This window comes from Sphaeramia orbicularis, chromosome 10 (genome assembly GCF_902148855.1).
Source record: "Sphaeramia orbicularis chromosome 10, fSphaOr1.1, whole genome shotgun sequence".
Classification (NCBI taxonomy): domain Eukaryota; kingdom Metazoa; phylum Chordata; class Actinopteri; order Kurtiformes; family Apogonidae; genus Sphaeramia; species Sphaeramia orbicularis.
The window spans coordinates 36,098,820-36,116,319 of NC_043966.1; the positions used below are offsets into that span (position 1 = coordinate 36,098,820).

General features: G+C 38.5%; 1 protein-coding gene across 2 annotated transcripts in view; it reads right to left on the reverse strand.

Moving 5' to 3' along the window:
• The window catches only part of nrg2b (neuregulin 2b), a 56,307-nt gene that overhangs the window by 35,872 nt on the left and 2,935 nt on the right, over positions 1 to 17,500 (reverse strand). The window lies entirely within an intron of this gene.

Here is a 17,500-nt window from a genome sequence, read left to right on the forward strand (position 1 = left end):
TGTGTAATTATTAATAGATAAACTGGACAATGTCCAAGTCAGCTATTGTATTCTATAAACTATCAAAACCTCTTCTAAGGACATTAGCTCTGCTCTACCAAAGAAGCAAAAGAAAAATTGTGGATAAACAAGAAACTTTGAACCTGTTTGTGGTTGAGGTTCATCTTTGTAATAAAATATTCTTACTACTGCAGCTATTTAAAAAAGCAAAGCCTGCACAACAGTTTTCTGTTATACATAAAGAGAGAGTGAGACAGAGACACTGAAATACATGTGCACAAACACAATTAGATTCACACATCCCACACATCACAGGCACCAAGCAAGCCATATCAAGTCTAATTTTGCAGCTGCAATCCACACACAGACAGAGCTCTTCAACAGCACTGTGAATGTGCGTGTATGCACACATGAGAACACATGTGTGACAGGCAGATGTGCATGTGTGAATTTTAATGTCTGCATTGTTGGATATGTGCGATGTGTATATGTGTACTGGCGGTGTGTATTTGTGTGTGTGTGCTGTAACTTGCTGATCCAAGCCTTCTGTATCACTGAGTGATGGGAGAATTCCTCAGTGAGAGTGAAGAGGGGTGGAGGTGGTGGGCGGTGGGCAGTCACAAATGGACAGCGGCATCTGTCCAATAGCCTGTGACCGGGCCGCTCCACTAACCAATCTCACGTGACCAGCGCTCCCATCATCAGCCGTCCATAAAGAGGTCCTTCTTTCAAGGTCAGCTGATGCTCCCTCCCTCCTCTCCACCCTCTCTCTCTCTTTTTGTCCAGCAAAGCAGGCATCAACAAAATTGATCTAATTTCTTGCTAAGCATGATCCAATAACAGAGAGTGATATGGAAGCCAAACCAATTAGGTGTGTTCACAGACAGGTATGGCAGCCCGGGATGGCATGGCCAGTAACATGCCTGCACCCATGAGCTGAATGTGTGTGCGTGTATGTCAGGTGGGTAAGACTCAAGAGTGTAGTATGACATATAAGTGCATAAAGACATGTGAAGAAGGAACAAATGCATGGCTATTTGTGTGTACATGCGTCTCTACATAACCGTAATAAAGCAGTATATATTGAAACATAATGTGTGTAAGTCTGCTGAAGTGTGAATGTGGGTATATGTGAATGTGCCTGCATGTGTTCATGTATAAAAGAGAGAAGCTCCTTCTATCTCATTCTCCGATCAGTGTGATTTCTGCAGCGCACAGCTGTCACCATGGAAACCAGGGAGGGAGCAGGAGATGGAAAGAGAGAGAGTGAGAGAGAGTGAGAGAGGATGTAAGGCAGAAAGAAAAGGGGAAAAAGAAGACTGAAGAAGAGTAGGAGAGAGCGAGATGAGCGTTGGATGTTGAATGATAGCAGGCCTTCATGCAGTACCACCCAGCTAACCCCTGCACAGCAGCAATACCAAACCCAGGGCAACCCATCTGACTGTAAGTGTATGTGAGTATATTGCAAACAGAGGATACTGGGCAATATGTGTTTGTGTGTATGTGTGCCTGTTACATACACAGTTGATAAAGAAAGTCATTTTGTATGTGAGCGAATGTGTGTGTGGTTGTAAGAGTGACTGTCAATAAATCATTCCCTTCCTCCCCTTTCTGTTTTTTTAGTCACAAAAAAAAAAAAAACACACACACACTGACTTGACCTTGTCTCTCATCGCTAGTGTTGTGCATTGTTCTATTGGCTGCAGTGAGATCTATTTAAGTATAAATACACCCTTCAGATTCAACAGAAATCTTTTTTTTTTCAAAGGCACACACAAAACCACGCATACGCAGGCACACACACATACAACCAAGACTGTCTTCAGCTCTGTACAGTCAAGCCTTTTGTAAGAGATAGAAAGAGAAGGGAGTGGGTGTGAGAAAGCCAGTGAGAGGGAGAGAAAGATTCAGGGAGAAGGTTTGACTGAGAGAAGTGAAGAAACAGAAATAGAGAAATAGAGAAAACTGAGCGTGTATCACAGATAGATAGATAGATAGATAGATAGATAGATAGATAGATAGATAGATAGATAGATAGATAGATAGATAGATAGATAGATAGATAGATAGATAGATAGATAGATAGATAGATAGATAGATAGATAGATAGATAGATAGATAGATAGAGAGGATGTGCAGAGTTGGTAATGAATAGTTAATGAAGGGCTTGCGGGCAGAACGGTGGGGAAAAGCTATTCTCTCTGTCTCTCCTTTCTCCTCCTCCTCTTTTTCAGGGCTGCGAGTCGTGTGCAAGTCATTCTGCTCCCCACCTGTCTTCCATTTATCTTTTTTCTTTCCTACTCTCTTCCTACTCCCCCAAATCTCCTCCAGTTTCTGTTCTCTCTCTCCCCTCACCCCTTCGCCCATCATTCATCCATCCATCCATCCATCCATCAATCCATCCATCCATCCATCCATCCAACCATCCATCCTCACCTTTGCCTGTTTTCATCCATCCCTGCTCTCTTGCCCGTCCCTCTTCCATCTTTTATTCACCCCTCACCCCACCGTTTCTCACCTCTCATCTTTCCTATCAACCTCCATCACCACCGCCATGTCACACACGCACACGCACACGCACACACACACACACACACACACACACACGCACACACACACGCATGCTAACGGACACAGTTCTCCTGATAAGAGGATGGAGGCATTGATCACATCCGTCTTCCATGAGAAGCTAAAGATTTAATGAAACAAAGATGTCCCACTGCCCTAACGCAAAGAAAAGATGTAGAGAGTTAAATGCTACGGTGTACCACAGGGTTCAGTCCTTGGCTTGTTCTTGTCTACCTCTACAAACAGTCACAAGGTATATTTATTTCTGCTGTTACTGTCCTTACGCTTTGTCTAAACAAGCACACTTCTGCATCTTGTCATTTTGTAATCTGACTTAAATTATAGACTGAAAGTTCAGTTTCTTCATTATTGATCGTTGATACCTTTTTCATCCTTTATTTTACAAAATTTGAACTTGGAGCAGTACAGCTTGTTCAGTGAAAGGTGGCTCAAACAACCTGAGGAGGAGAAATTCGTTTATAGATCAGGAGTATTTTGAATCTCTGACCAAATAATAGTTTTGTGGAGGTTTGCGCTAAATTCAGCAAGAAAGTGCTAAAGTGCTGGTTGTGATTTACTATTTCTTATTTCTTTAGTGGACAATAAACAGTAGGAAGCTGTATTTATTCACCCTGTCAGGAACAACATGCCGCTCTTCAAAATAAAAATAATGTTGAGTATATTTTTCATACACACTGGTGGAAACTGGGCATAATAGTATGAATCAAAAAGCTTGAAACACAATCCTTTTTATAGAGATGTCTAAATATTCTTTCTCTACTATGGTAATCAGTCCACATATGTTAGCTATTTAGTGTATTTTCTGAGCTGAGGCTGGAGCTGCTGCACTTGCAATTAATCTTCTCTAAAGAAAACTGACAGAACATGAATGAATAGAGCAGATGGATAAAGTACCTGTGACTGAAGTTGTTAAATGGACCGATAATGTCGTCACATGGTGCCTCAATGAAGGGAAAAGGCAGAAGAGTTCACAATGAAGCTGAGAAATGACAGTGTTAAAGTTTCCGAAGGTCAGATTATTTTTAGGAATACACGGGAATATATTGTTTGAACTGTCATTATCAACAGCCAGTTGTGAAAAAACCTTCCACCTTTACTTCAGTCCAAGTCAGAGATATTGGCAACTTGTCACAGTTACAACATGCAAGTATCAACACAACAGGTACCAGACTCACACTTCAAGGTAAATGACTATTATTATCATTAATAAAACTGTTAGAGCTACAGACAGATGGACTGATGTTATACTATTAATCAGTTATTTAAAAATCCACTATTACAAATATGTGACATGAATATGTGAGTGAAGGCTCAGACATTATTGTGAGTTTTGAATAAATTTATAAATAGTGAATGTGAGGTCAAAGATCACAGTTTAGATTTGGTACAGAAGTGCATAGCAATGGCAGTGCTGATAATGCAGGCAAGTGTGCTTACAAGCTAATATTAACGTTGTACGCACAAATATAACCTGTTGACCTTTTTTCTCCGTGATATCACCTGTAAGAACGATGAACTGAAACTTGTGTGACAGCTGCAGGCCCATAAACTCAGGGTTTGTTTAAGAACACTTGACAGTGAGCAGCTTCAGACCATTAGTTTCACATACTGATCACAGTTAAAGTAGTATCTCTGAGCCAGAAAACCCTGATTTTTCCTTAAGTTCACGTTTTTATGATGGGTTTTCACTACATATGGTCTATAACAGAGCACGGGATTCTGTTCTTTAACTTCTCAAATTTCACTCATCATAGTTAATAGTAGTTAGAGATGTACTATAATGGTGTTAAACCAGAAGTTCAATTACAATCATGCTCAAAACTGGAAGCGAGAAGATGAGTGGAGCAGCATAAGGTCAATACAGATGGCACACATTTCTTCACCTCTGTTTCACCTGACTGGTCAGAGATAACAGTTGACCTACAATTAACATCAATGGACTATGAACACACTACCTGACTGGCCTTCAACCACCACCATTACTTAGACCACCCTAATTGAACCATCCATCCTGAGAACACATGAATGACCCCTGCATCTGTAGGCCTTGGTCTAGGACAGACATGCTCTCTACATTCCTAAATCGAAGTCATGGCCCGTTTATGGCCCAATATGTGTGGCTTCCCCATGACAACAGAAAAAGCATATCTTCTAACTATTTTTTGAGATTGACTCTTGAGTTTATTTTCACACTAGGGCTGAAAGATATATCGTTATCGTATCTATATCTAGATATGAACATTCAAGATATTAATATCGAAAAAGCAACGATATAAACGACATAGATTTCTGCAGTAAAAAAAACATTTTCTGCAGTAAAATGTTTGATTTGTAATTTATTTATTCATACTTTATGTTAATGTTGATGACTGGCAGTGAGTTCTTATAAATAAAACTGCACTTTCCAGATTCTTTTTTATTATGATGTTTGTATTTTTCTGAAAAATGCTTGGTTTTCACCGAACCCGTAGTCATATTGTATCATATCAATATCGAGATATCTGGCATGAATATCGAGATATGAAATTTTGTCTATATCGTTCAGCCCTATTTCACACCTTCATTCTTGATCATCCTTCCAGATTTCAGTCCTTTTATATTATTCTATTGGCCATTTTCATCTGCACTGGGGTCTCTGTTAGGCAACCATACACACTCCCATAATCTTTTCATGTATCAACATGTTAAAAGCTTTCATTGGGAAGCAGTTAGTCACAGAATTATTTTTAATGATCAGCTGCACTATACAGGGGGCAAACCACTTTGGTATCCAGTCATAACATTGTAATCACATGGTGTCAACAATGATTTCACTTTCATTTCATTTTTTAAAAATTTGTATTTTATTTGTATTCTTGTTGACTATAGAAACCTAGTACAGACTACCTCCTCTAAGTTTGCTATTTGAATACATTTAGTAGAAAGAAATGAGTCAAAATCACAAAAAATATTCACAGCTTTCTGAAATGCAAGTTTAGCTAACGGTTTTGATGTTTCCTACATTTACTTATTTGATTAATATCAAGACCATGGTGGTCATGCTGGTGGTACTAAGCTAAGTCAAAGTAAACTTGTTTCCTACGAGGCTAATTAATAACTTTTCCTAGTTTGACAACATACTATACAACACATGAGAGATGTGTGGCACTGGCAGCCTAGCTAAATCTGGGATGGTTAAAAAAAATTGCTGGCAGTTGTGACTCTGCTCACATCACTAAGTTAACTCTCCAAAATGCTGAGACATTAGCAGATCTGTACAAGACTCCAGATCACACAGACTTCATGGTGTATCCGAGCGGCTGTAATCATAATGTTCAATATATGCACCTATATAAGCCTCATGTTTATACAAAGGAAAAGCTGCATACCTACAAATCTATTGATGAGTATAATAATGTACTGGGTGGTCATGAACAAGGACTGCCTGTATCTTCAGTTCTTAGCAAAGGCATGATCCATGAACAGCGAACATTTTACTTCTTTTTTTTTATTTTGCAGTTGATGCAGGTGAGGTGTACACTCTGTCATGTATGCTGTGAAGAGTGTTACTTTCTGCCCTGTTGTTGTGTGCATGTCTGTGATCATGGTGTGAGGTGGAATATCACCATGGACATATATCCTGAAACACTTAAGTATGGAAAAGACATGATTGTGCCATTTCTGAAAAATTTTGGCCATACATTGCTTTACACTCATCATGACTACTTCAACACAATGTCCACAGGCTTTTCAACAGACATCTTAAATTAATCCAAAACATTAAAAGTATAAAACTAAACCATGAACATATCAGATCCACTGTACACTAAACTGCCATTGGCCAAGTGTAAGCAAGTGGAAACTATTAAAGGTTCTTTTCATTCTAATTAAATCACTTCAAAGCCTCTGTAGATGGTATCAATGACCTCGTCACACAATATGTCTTCCAACATTATCCTTTTAGGCTTAACAACCCACTGTTCTTCACACTTAAGCCAATAGTGGTGCTACATTCAGTCCATATGCACTGTGGGACAACCTCCATGTATATTTGAGGGTGTACGTTATTCTAGTGCTGCAAGAAAATCTTATCAAAACACCTGAGTGATGTAGTATATGTGCCTGTGAAATATTTCTCACAGCATTCAAAGCTGAGTCAGCTAATTTATTATTTTTTGCTCTGGTCTTCAGTGTTCTGGTCTTTCGATCTGTAAATAGCAACAATATTTTTTTGATACAGGAGTCAAATTAAGACAAAAATGAAACATGTCAGTGTTGTAAATGCTGAAAGAATGTCTATATTGTAATTTGAGGGTTTTCTGGCCATCTAAACAAAACTATGTCTACCAAGTCAGTCAGAGATAGACACTACTTCAGCTACATTTCATATTAACAAGTATACTTCTGTTGAAAATCAAATAAGCATAGATGTGAAGTGTGGTCACATTTGACACTAAATTAGATGTAAGATGTAAAAAGTCATGAAGTTATTCTCACTAAAATGAATGTACTGACAAAGCTTTTTATTGAGGATTAATTCCTCACTGGGTAATTTTACATGTTACAGACTCCAAAAACAATGATAAGAGCCTGTTTTAATGTTTGCTGGTGAATTCCCTGAAACCCTATAATTTAACCTGAGTAAAATGCATGCTCCTTCATCAGCTGGTCAGTCTGTTATGTTTTATACCAAAGAGACAAGCAGCAAAAGATTTATTATCAGCGAGTCCAACTTTCTCTGGACAAGCGTTTATTCACTGCTGCTAAAAAGACAGATTGAATCTAGCTTCTCAGTCGTATTCTCCTCATTTACTGTTATTAAGTGACTGCACTTGATGCTACTGTTTCTTTTAAGTAATTATAATGCTTTTATGGAATATCAAATAAGGGGGAAGGATTCAGGCTGATTAGATGTATTTTTCTGCTCTGGTCTGAAGGTGAAGGGGTACTAAAATTGTCTCCCAGTTTAAGATGAATTACATGATCAGTTTTAAGTAATGAAGTGTGATAGACAAAGCAAAAGAAAGGATGAACTCACTGTCTTAAAACAAGACACAGTGTCAAAGCAACTCATCTGGCCTATGTTTCATCATGGTCGTATTTACATAAAACTAGAGATGCATAAGTACATGATTGTATTATCCTGAAACTAAACTTGCACGTGTTGAATCAAATCTGAGATCCATTGACTGGTACTGATGTGCCACATGGTAGACAAATGGATGACACAACTGAGGGTGACCTCAGCCTCACCTGAGGTTAATAGTGGTACTGGGATCTGAGGAAACTGAAAAGAACCTGTAACCCTCAAAATGAACACAGGCACCATATGAATATGTTTTTCTGTCTCTCTTTGGACAGCTATAGTAACATACCAACTCTAATGTTTAGAATTACAGGGATAAAGTTACATGTTTAAGTAGAATTCAATCAAGCAAAAGTTTTGTTTTAACCCATAAAGACCCAAACATATGCTGGTGACTAAAAGCATCTACTGATCTAAAATGTTTAAAACCTGTTGAACCATTAATTCTGTCAATACAGAGGCTCCGTAGTTAACATGGAAATACTTTCATCTCCTACAACGTAGATTCACCAGTAAAACCCATGGAGTTGGATCAATAGTGGCTTTTTCATTGGACATCTGTGCAAAACTTTACCGATATTTACTAAATGTCGGAAAAAAAGAAGTGATGTCGGTATGTCGGTATGTCGGTAATGTCGGTTTTTCCATTAAATCACAAATGCAATGATTTGTTTATTTATTATTGCAAGATGACACGAGAAGTCATTCCATAAACATGACAATGAACATAAATATCATGCTGATTTACAGATATATTCATTATTATTTGGCTGTATATTACCCCTCTATTCCGTACTAAATAAAAAAATTATTCCGTTTCTTTCAATACTGTTCTTCTTCATTTGTTGTAACGTCCATCGACAAGCACTGTTTTTATTCACATGACTCTAGTTGCAGAAAAAGGTCTTACCATTGCAGTTTTGTGTGATATACCAATTTCACTATGCCCGAAAAACCACCAGCGCAAAAACTTTTCATTGAAAAACAAGAGTTTTGGCGAAATTGTCATTTTTCCATTGAGCAAATTTTCATGCGCAAGTCATATTCGCACAATTTGAGGGTCAATAGGAAAGTGACAGTAGATGGAGACACTTGTTTTATGCTCAGTTAATTATATATTTTGCTGAAAAAGTCACTGTTTCTTCAGTTTTCTCCGTTTTGATATAATAATCTTTGAGTTTACTTTGGATTTTCATGAACATCTAAATTAAATATAGGAAAATGAATACAGGAAAATACATGATTTACAGTGAAACATGCAAAATACAGAAGATTATATAAAAATTGGTGATAAATCAGTTAAGAAAGGTTAAATAGACAGAAAAAATCATTTGAGAACTGGCACAAAAGTAGCTCTGGGTCCTTATGGGTTAAAATATTTACATAAAGAAAGGATAGTTTGCTTTATGCTTTACAGGCCTGCAGCCACATTAGAGAGCTTGAACGACTCTTGCAGTGCCACAGATACAATATTTTACACTTCGTGCCGAAAGTTGTGAGGCAAGATCAGTCTTGGGAGTTGTTGAAATTGTGGCATAATTGAGCAAATCACAAATATTAATAAAGAAAACTTCAATATCTTGAAGCAAGTTGACAGGAGAGGCTGAAATATCATTTCATAACTTAGAATTAGGTGCTGTATTGCAGACAGCCTCTCAATTAATAAGCACAATTTTCCTTGAAATGGAAAATATGCAGTATGCACTATCACTGTATGTTCAAAGATATTCTCAAATACAACCACATGGAAAGATGCCAAGAGAAACATATCGCATCTAGTGTACAGTATTGTACCATAAGCCCATAACAGCATTAATTAACATCTACAGAGACTGAGGAGGACATCTGAGGACAAATGAAGAAAGTCCACCTGTCATAAATCACACATCACAGAAACAAAGAGGGATAAAGATAGCCCACCTTTCTAAGGATAAACAGCCCGATATAGAACCAAAAGAATGTTTTAACTTTGTTTTCTCCAACTAAAAAAACTATAGTTATCTGTTTCAGTAACGTCAAAATGACTGATGTTTACGATGGGGCTTCAAAAGGCTCTTAGAAAAAAAACATAGCTTTGACATGGTTTAAATCGCATTGCCTTCAGTTTTACACAGATGGACTTAAAGGCTGTTATCAACACTTGTAGAAGTGTATTGACCTCGATGGAGCATATGTTGAAAAATAAACATCATAACTTCAACCGTTTTTTCCTGCTGTCCTTTTTCCCACGAACTTTTTGAAGCCCCCTTGTATATGGCTGGTTTCCATAACTGCCAGTGTTATAAAGAATGTCCACTCTGAAATAAATTTCAATCACTAAATGCTTTGATCAAGAGCACCCTGGGTGTATATGTATATCAGTTTATGTTCATTAAGAGTTACTTAGAGAGACAGGTGAAAATGTCATTTTACAACTTCATGAATATGTGGCGTTCACTGACTGCATGCCAGTCCCTTACGGTCTGGCACAGCAGGGCTACTTATGCACAAGAATGCCAAAGATTAAACTGGCTTTCCAAGAAAAAATGATGAAGATGTGGATTTAACAGTAGCACACTTGTCATTTGAATATTTTGTATAGAATGCCATCTGACAGGATCCTGGCATATAGATTTCTACTTATTTAATTAAAAAATTCTTATTTTCAAATTTAATAAGTAGAGTCTAATCTAATTCTGTGGGAAAATATTCCTCACTAAGAAACTGAGAGAGCATCAGCCAAATCCATCCTGTCTGAAACAGGCACTTTGCTGATGCAGAGAAGAGGGTGTGTGCAATGGCAGCTGCATGAGTGTGTGGGTGGTGTGTGCAGTACATCTGCATGTGTGTGTTTGTGCATGTGCTTGTGTGTATGTGTGTAAGCAGGGTTACAAAAAGACCTTTCTCATTCACAAACTGTGCCATGTGGCGCTGGGCTGGTCCCTTTAAGAGGCATGTGTCAGAGTTTTTTACTAAGGCTGACTGCTGGAAAAGATGAGTGCTGATCAATTATTTACAAGTGAGGACACAAAAACACAAATACACACACTACATAACTGAAGGACATGTAGACCTATAAGAGTTAGACAGAGTGATCTGAGCAAAGGAGAAGTGCACTAAACCACACACAATGAGCAAAGCTGATCAGTATAATGTCAGTAGGACACAATTGAGCCAAGGCACGGTCTATACATCCTTCCACTGCACAAACACACAAAGAGACACACACAGAGGCAGCAGAGGGGAGAAATCCTCAGCCTTCTGTTATTCAGTGTGCATAATTTATAGCAGCCCCAGATCTCCCTGCTAATGACAGCACACTGGGGCATCTGCAGCACAGCAGCAGCAGCAACAGCTAACTGGCATGGCTCTGTGTGTGTGTGTGTGTGTGTGTGTGGGTGTGTGTGTGTGTGTGTGTGTGTGTGTGTGTGTGCAGAGGTATAATGCTCTGTTGAGACAAGGACAGCGAGAGAGACAGAAGGAGAAAGAAACAGTAGAGAGAAACACTGAGGGTGTCTGAAATAGACACAGATAACACAACAAAGAGGGGGAAAGGATGAGACAGACAAGCGAGAGACCTCTTGTAACACACACAGACACACACACAAAACTTGTCAAGTCATTGATTCAACCACTGCATCTCTCTGATCCACATACACGTTAATGTACAGTATGTACTATTGGCAAGTCTGAGCATCACCTGAACTCTGGCTTAAGGTGAAATAATGAAACTAGAAGGGCATTCAGACCTCTGCTAAGGCCTACAGCCCACAATATTATTAAATAAACCACAAATTATGATATACGTTTTCTTTCTTTTGTCAGTTGGTGCCTGGTTAGTTTAACTGACTGTTACCATGGTAACAATGGTCTTGGTTCTATTCTCAAGAGTGAAGCACAGAACAGCCATACAGTTATACTAATGTTCAAAATACTTTTTTGTAAATAAACAGTGGAAAGTATCTTTCTTTCTTTTGACACACTGCTCAGAGTGTGAACATATCACTTCCTGAAAGCTTCCTTGCCAGATGGGGGCATGTAACCTTGGTAACCAGCCAATCTCTCCTCTAATGGCATGTACGTGATGCTATGGACTGTATAAGCATCTCACCTACTGACTACTGGCTACTACAACTATCTGCTGTGTCACAACTGCATTGCATTATGGGATATTAATACTGGCAAAGTGTTCAAAGTTTTATACGATGGTTTCTGACCTAATAAAAAATGCTGCTTACTGTTTACTGGAATTTTGGATACGGCCTCTGATGCCTTTTAGAAAACACCTTTTAGTCTAATATGATGGAGATGGGGCTCTGGTGCTATGCACTGATGTTGCCATGCAACAAAAATGTCCAGACAAAGAGAAAAGAGGAAATTAACAAAACTGTGGTGCTTTTTAGAATCACTTGGTAAAAAAGTAGCTCTGTTGCTGTATGACACTGATGCAGTGGAACAAACAGCTAGTGTTTACTTCCTGTCAGTATACGTCGTTTGCTTCTGTTATGTCACTTGGTGGCAGTTGTTGGTTTATTTAACTGACTCTTTAATAGGTAGTAAGTTTGCCAGGGCATCTCTATTGACTGCAAAAGGGAAACTTTCATCCCTTTCTTTGCATCTCCTCCACAATTCAAGATGATCACCCTTGGCCCATCCAACATACTTCTGCCAAATTTAATGAAAATGAGTGCAGTACTTTTTGTATAACCCTGCTGACAATCAAATGCATATAATCTTGGCAGAGAGAATAATTCGCTCTGTATTGTTGCCATGCTATTGAACATTGTAAAGAGTAGTGTGAATCCGAAATTCCCACACAATGAGGAGGAAATGTTTCTGTCACGTCTCCACAAACACTTCTCTCTCATCACTGGTTTTTAAAGCACCACAAATGTTTGTGTTGAAGCCTGCTAAAACCAAAGATGAAATTTACTGTGTAATGGTATAATGACTTATTCAAGGGTGTGGCCTTGGATTTGCTTCCTGTTGTGAGGATTGTTTTGAGATACTACCCCAGAGCCAAATTCCCCTAATTCTGGGATTTGGGGATCAATAGCACAATGGTTCTGCCCTCCAGCTGAAGAAAACACAGATGTGAGCCCAGGCACAACATTACATGTCAGCCAAAAGAAATTATACAGCTGGAGATGAAGAAAACTATTATACAGAAGCTAACACAGGCCTCCTGGATATGCACAAATCGGACAGGATATGCTGGTACACTGTGTTCAATTACAGTTTGCAAACACACTGGACTGTCTTTCTACATTTATACACAAATTATGCATGCACATGCACCTATGCATTCTATTGCATGTTTCATGCAGTGTAAAGAGGAGGGGAAGTAGCTTGACACTCTACCTTCTCTTATTTACACACCATATCCTGTTCAAACCTAACCTACTCATCAACAGAAACGCAAAAAAAAACAACTTGTTTTGTCTTGACAACAGTTTTGCAGCTTCTCCATTTGCACATTTTTTACTGGCAGCATTTGAGGGTGTTGCTGGATTTGCTCACTGATGGCAGGTTATGTTTCTGTGCAAGCAGGATTGTGTCAAACCTCGGTACCTCACTGTGATTAAGCTGTGCAGAAGAACAATCTGGAGAATTAGAGATGCATTTAGGGGTGTTTGTTGGGACACAGTCGAGCTACATGCTCCTTCTGCCTACAGTGCTTTAGAGCAGCAAGTATTCAGTGCCAGACACACACGTTACCTCAATCTTCTAATCTAACACTTGGAAAGGAAGCAAAAAAACTAATTTCACAAAATAGTTGGACTAACAAACTTGCACTAAAAACAAAAGGAATCTTTCACCTCATCACATTATGGCTATTATGGAAGTTTTACAGTATGTATTACAGTGGCATCTTTTTATGACACCAAAGCCATAGATCTTTTTCCCTTTCTTTCTCGGTTCCTTTGTGTTGCTGACTGACAGAAGGGCAGGCAGAAGCTGAACCACATACTCCAGTTACACTTAGCTACAGCAATAGGAGAGAGACAGGAAGAGGGGGAGAGACAGTGAGTGCATGAGACTTGAAGTATGCAGCACTAGATACAGAATCAGTGACAGGAGCATATTTGGGCATCAGATAAAGCTATTTTAGGAAGAAACTGTCAATGTATCTCAAAAGGCATGTCAACAGGAATGATCAGAGAAGACCTACATTATGCTTTAGACTGCCTGCGGAGTAAGATAGCACCAGTTTTGTACTTTTGATGAAGGGAGTGCAAGCAGTCCACACTTAAAATAAAACAGGACAGCAGAGCTCAGTGAAGACATATGTGCAGATTCAGTTCTTCAGGATCAGTTTCTCAACATCTTTAAGATACACTTACTTCTGTTAGGCTACATCTGATTTCTGGCATACACAGGATGAATACTTGTGAATATATACCACCAGTATTTTGGTGAAGTGAGCAATGCCAGACTGAAGAAAGTCTTCTTTGATACAAAAAGAGAAATTATCCGCTTTTACCATTAAATCAACAGTGGCTCTTCCTTTCGATGGCGGCTCTGCTATCTTTTATAGTCACACAAAATATTACTATCTCCAATTTGTCTCACGGCGGGGGGTTAGTGCTTTAGCTAGCTCTAAATGTCAACATTCACAGACAAAAATCTGAACAAAACTCTGAGACAGAACCCTAACAACCATTTGTTCAAAACTGATATTAGCTTAGCCTAGCTATTACATCATTGTCTGTGAAGCAGATAAAACAATGCTCCTCTGGCTTCCTTTCACTCCAACATTGTTCTCAACCTTCATGACCATAATGTGCCTCGTATGAGCATGTCCTCTGTTAGCATGTCTACCACAGCTGGAGAAACACCACTGTATCCCACAAAAACTGGTTGAGATTTATGTCATTATGGTTTGGGTGGGTTCAAACATATACCAACTGATTAGATTTAGGAGACTATCATGATTTAGAGGTATTTAAAGGTAATTCACTAAGGTTACAGAACCACCAACATCTTCCTAACATTGTGTGGAGCAAATGCAGTTCAACCACAGAGAATAAACATTGACTTTTGGATTGAAATGGAAGATCGACAGCAGTCTCAGAGGTTGAAGTTCAAAGCTGTTTCCCCCTGCATCAACATCCAGCTACTATTGGAATATTATTCCGGTCAACTCTCTCCTCTCCTCGGATATCTGTCTTCTACCATTTTACACCCTTGCTATGTCAAACTAATAACCTCTAATTTAGCAGGTACAAGCTGAAAATCAGGAGTTTTTTTTTTTTTAAAAATGTGCATCTTTTTATCAGGTATTTTCTTCAGCAGACATTTAGTCTTTTTAAAAGCATGGCTCGCTTCTCCACATGTTCCACCAGTATAACTATCCCTGACAAAATTTGGCAAAGGCACTCTTGCTGCATCCTGCACTTGGCAACATCCACAGTAAGTGTCATTGGTGTGTCATTTGTGTGTTAAAATGGGAGATTATGTGAGATGAGGCTATTCTAAAATATAGTAAATCAGGCTAGCCATGTGGTTGAACTTTTATTAATGCGTCTACAGCGTTTTAATTCTTTTGTACCATTTCTTGAACTCAACTTCTTGAATAAGGTCAAACTAACACATGGAAACATGTCACTACAGCAGCAGAGTGAACAAGCTTGTCCTCATGTTAAAATGTGTTTGTAGGTCATATGAGCAACATGTACTCTGGACTATCACAATATGTTGTGAAAGTGACAAGATGCATCAAGGCTAATCAGGTGATGCCATTAAATAGGGGAAAACTCCTTGGAGAGAAAGGATTGTGGTTATTGTAGCAGATTAGCACAACTGTAAGTGTTAGGGGTTTTTTTAGTCTTAACCGTGACCTTTTTTGTAACTCTAATCAAATTGTTTTTATGTCTAAACCTGACCAAATGTAAATAATTTCATTGTTACAGCCTAAATACAAGACAGTTTTGGACATTTTAACATTGTCTGTAGTGTTTTGAGTTATTCATCTGCCAGCATCTGTCTTTTTTTTTTTTTGCAAATTCTCCTGCTGCTTGAAGGGGCCCTAATCCTGCATCCTAATCGGTGATGCTAGACTTGCAAATCTGCAAACACTCACGTATACAGGTAAAAGAGAGAAAGCAGGTTAATTTCACTGGAAGGCAAGAACAAATAAAAAACTCCAAAAACCAAGGTGTCAAAAAGTGGCCGTGGCCGGGGTAATATGTTACGATGGTTTGTTGTGCGATGTTCATTGCCATCCATTGCTTCATTAAAGGGGTCATATTTTGCTAAACTCACTTTTATTAGTCTTTGATACATTTATTTGTGTATTTGAACCCTAATAGTTCAAAAAGTTTGAATTTGAACCCTCCAGGTGCTGCAAAGCTATCTTCATATTCATTCCGGCAAAAATCGAGTGGATTTCTACAACCTGTTTCAATTCCTGCTTAATTTTTTATGTTTTATAAGTAGTTACATCGTGACATTTGCACATATAAGGTAAAGACTTCCGAAGAACATTTCTCCCAGTACGCCATAGTTGTTTACCAGCAGCGGCGGTTGTAGTGAAAACTGAAAATATGTCCAAACTTCGAGCTGATTAACCTAAAATTTTCAGTTGTTGGTTGTATTAACGAACACAAGTGGCTGAATGACACAGAGCAGCATGGTGAACAACGTGGAATGGGGTCAGGTCATTTGCATTTAAAGGGCCAGCGCTCAAAACAACCTTTCTGGTGTCATTACTCAGAAATAGGGTTGAAGATGTACCTTTGGAGTTTAATCAATGAAGAATTCAGACCCATGCATAGCATTTACAGTTTATGTAGACCACAGGGAAATGTTTTAAAATGCATAATTCCATTTAAAAAAGAAAAATATCACTCCTTTAAAACAATTCCACCCAAAATGTGTAAACGTGAGACCCTAAATGGCACTAAAGATCCAATTTCTGGAATAAATCTGGTTCAAGACCTAGGTAAACTAATTTTGCAGTTATTGGTAGCATATTGGACAAAAAGTTGCCACACACTTTAAGGTGCCTGATTAGGTTGTGTTTCCTGTTGTATTTTGAGCTGTTGCGTGTATGTGTGACATGTATGTGTGTGTAGTTTGAGTCAATCAGCTCATAAGTGAGTTTCTCCTCTCCTGAGCTTATCCCTGCCTGGAAAATGTGTTTTAGGCTGGAGCTTGATTGCAATAGTCATAAATAAATCACTTGATAATTTTAGTGTGTCACAGTGGCAAAAATAGAACATCACGTTGTCAGCTCAAATTCTGGATGAACCCTTTGTTAACATCAAAATTAAATCCTATCAGAACTTACTTGACAGTGTTGGTGGTTATTCATGGGAATTATTGATTTTTATTTTGCAGAAATTTGTGGAAAATTATTTTATTCTCACATCGATTTTGTTGGAGCAAAAAATACACACAGATGGCGAAAGCCCTCAAAGTTTAAAGTCTATTTAAAAATGTATTCCTCTTGCTTTTTGTTAAACATAGAGATGATGCTATCCATGTCCATTCCACCTCTTAGATTCAGTACAGGATACACAGTCACAGCACAAAACAGTAACATCTCAAAAGCAGTCTACCGCTTAACACGCTGAAAACAAAGATGGAGTGGGGAATTTGTCAGTGCTGTCTTTTAGATAAGTAAATGACAAAGAGAGCTGAGAGTGTATGGCACCAGCAAAGTGAATATGCAAAATATATAAATCACTGTCTCTGGGGCATAGATGTGAGATGAGGACTTGGCCCTGACACTGAAAGACCTTAAGGAAAAGGGGCCAGTACAGGTGTTTCTCTCTTCCTGTTCTAAAGGAAATAAGGAAAGACCCAGGAATAGTTTGTTGATAAATTATACCACAATATTCATTTTACTGGTCTTAATTTTTG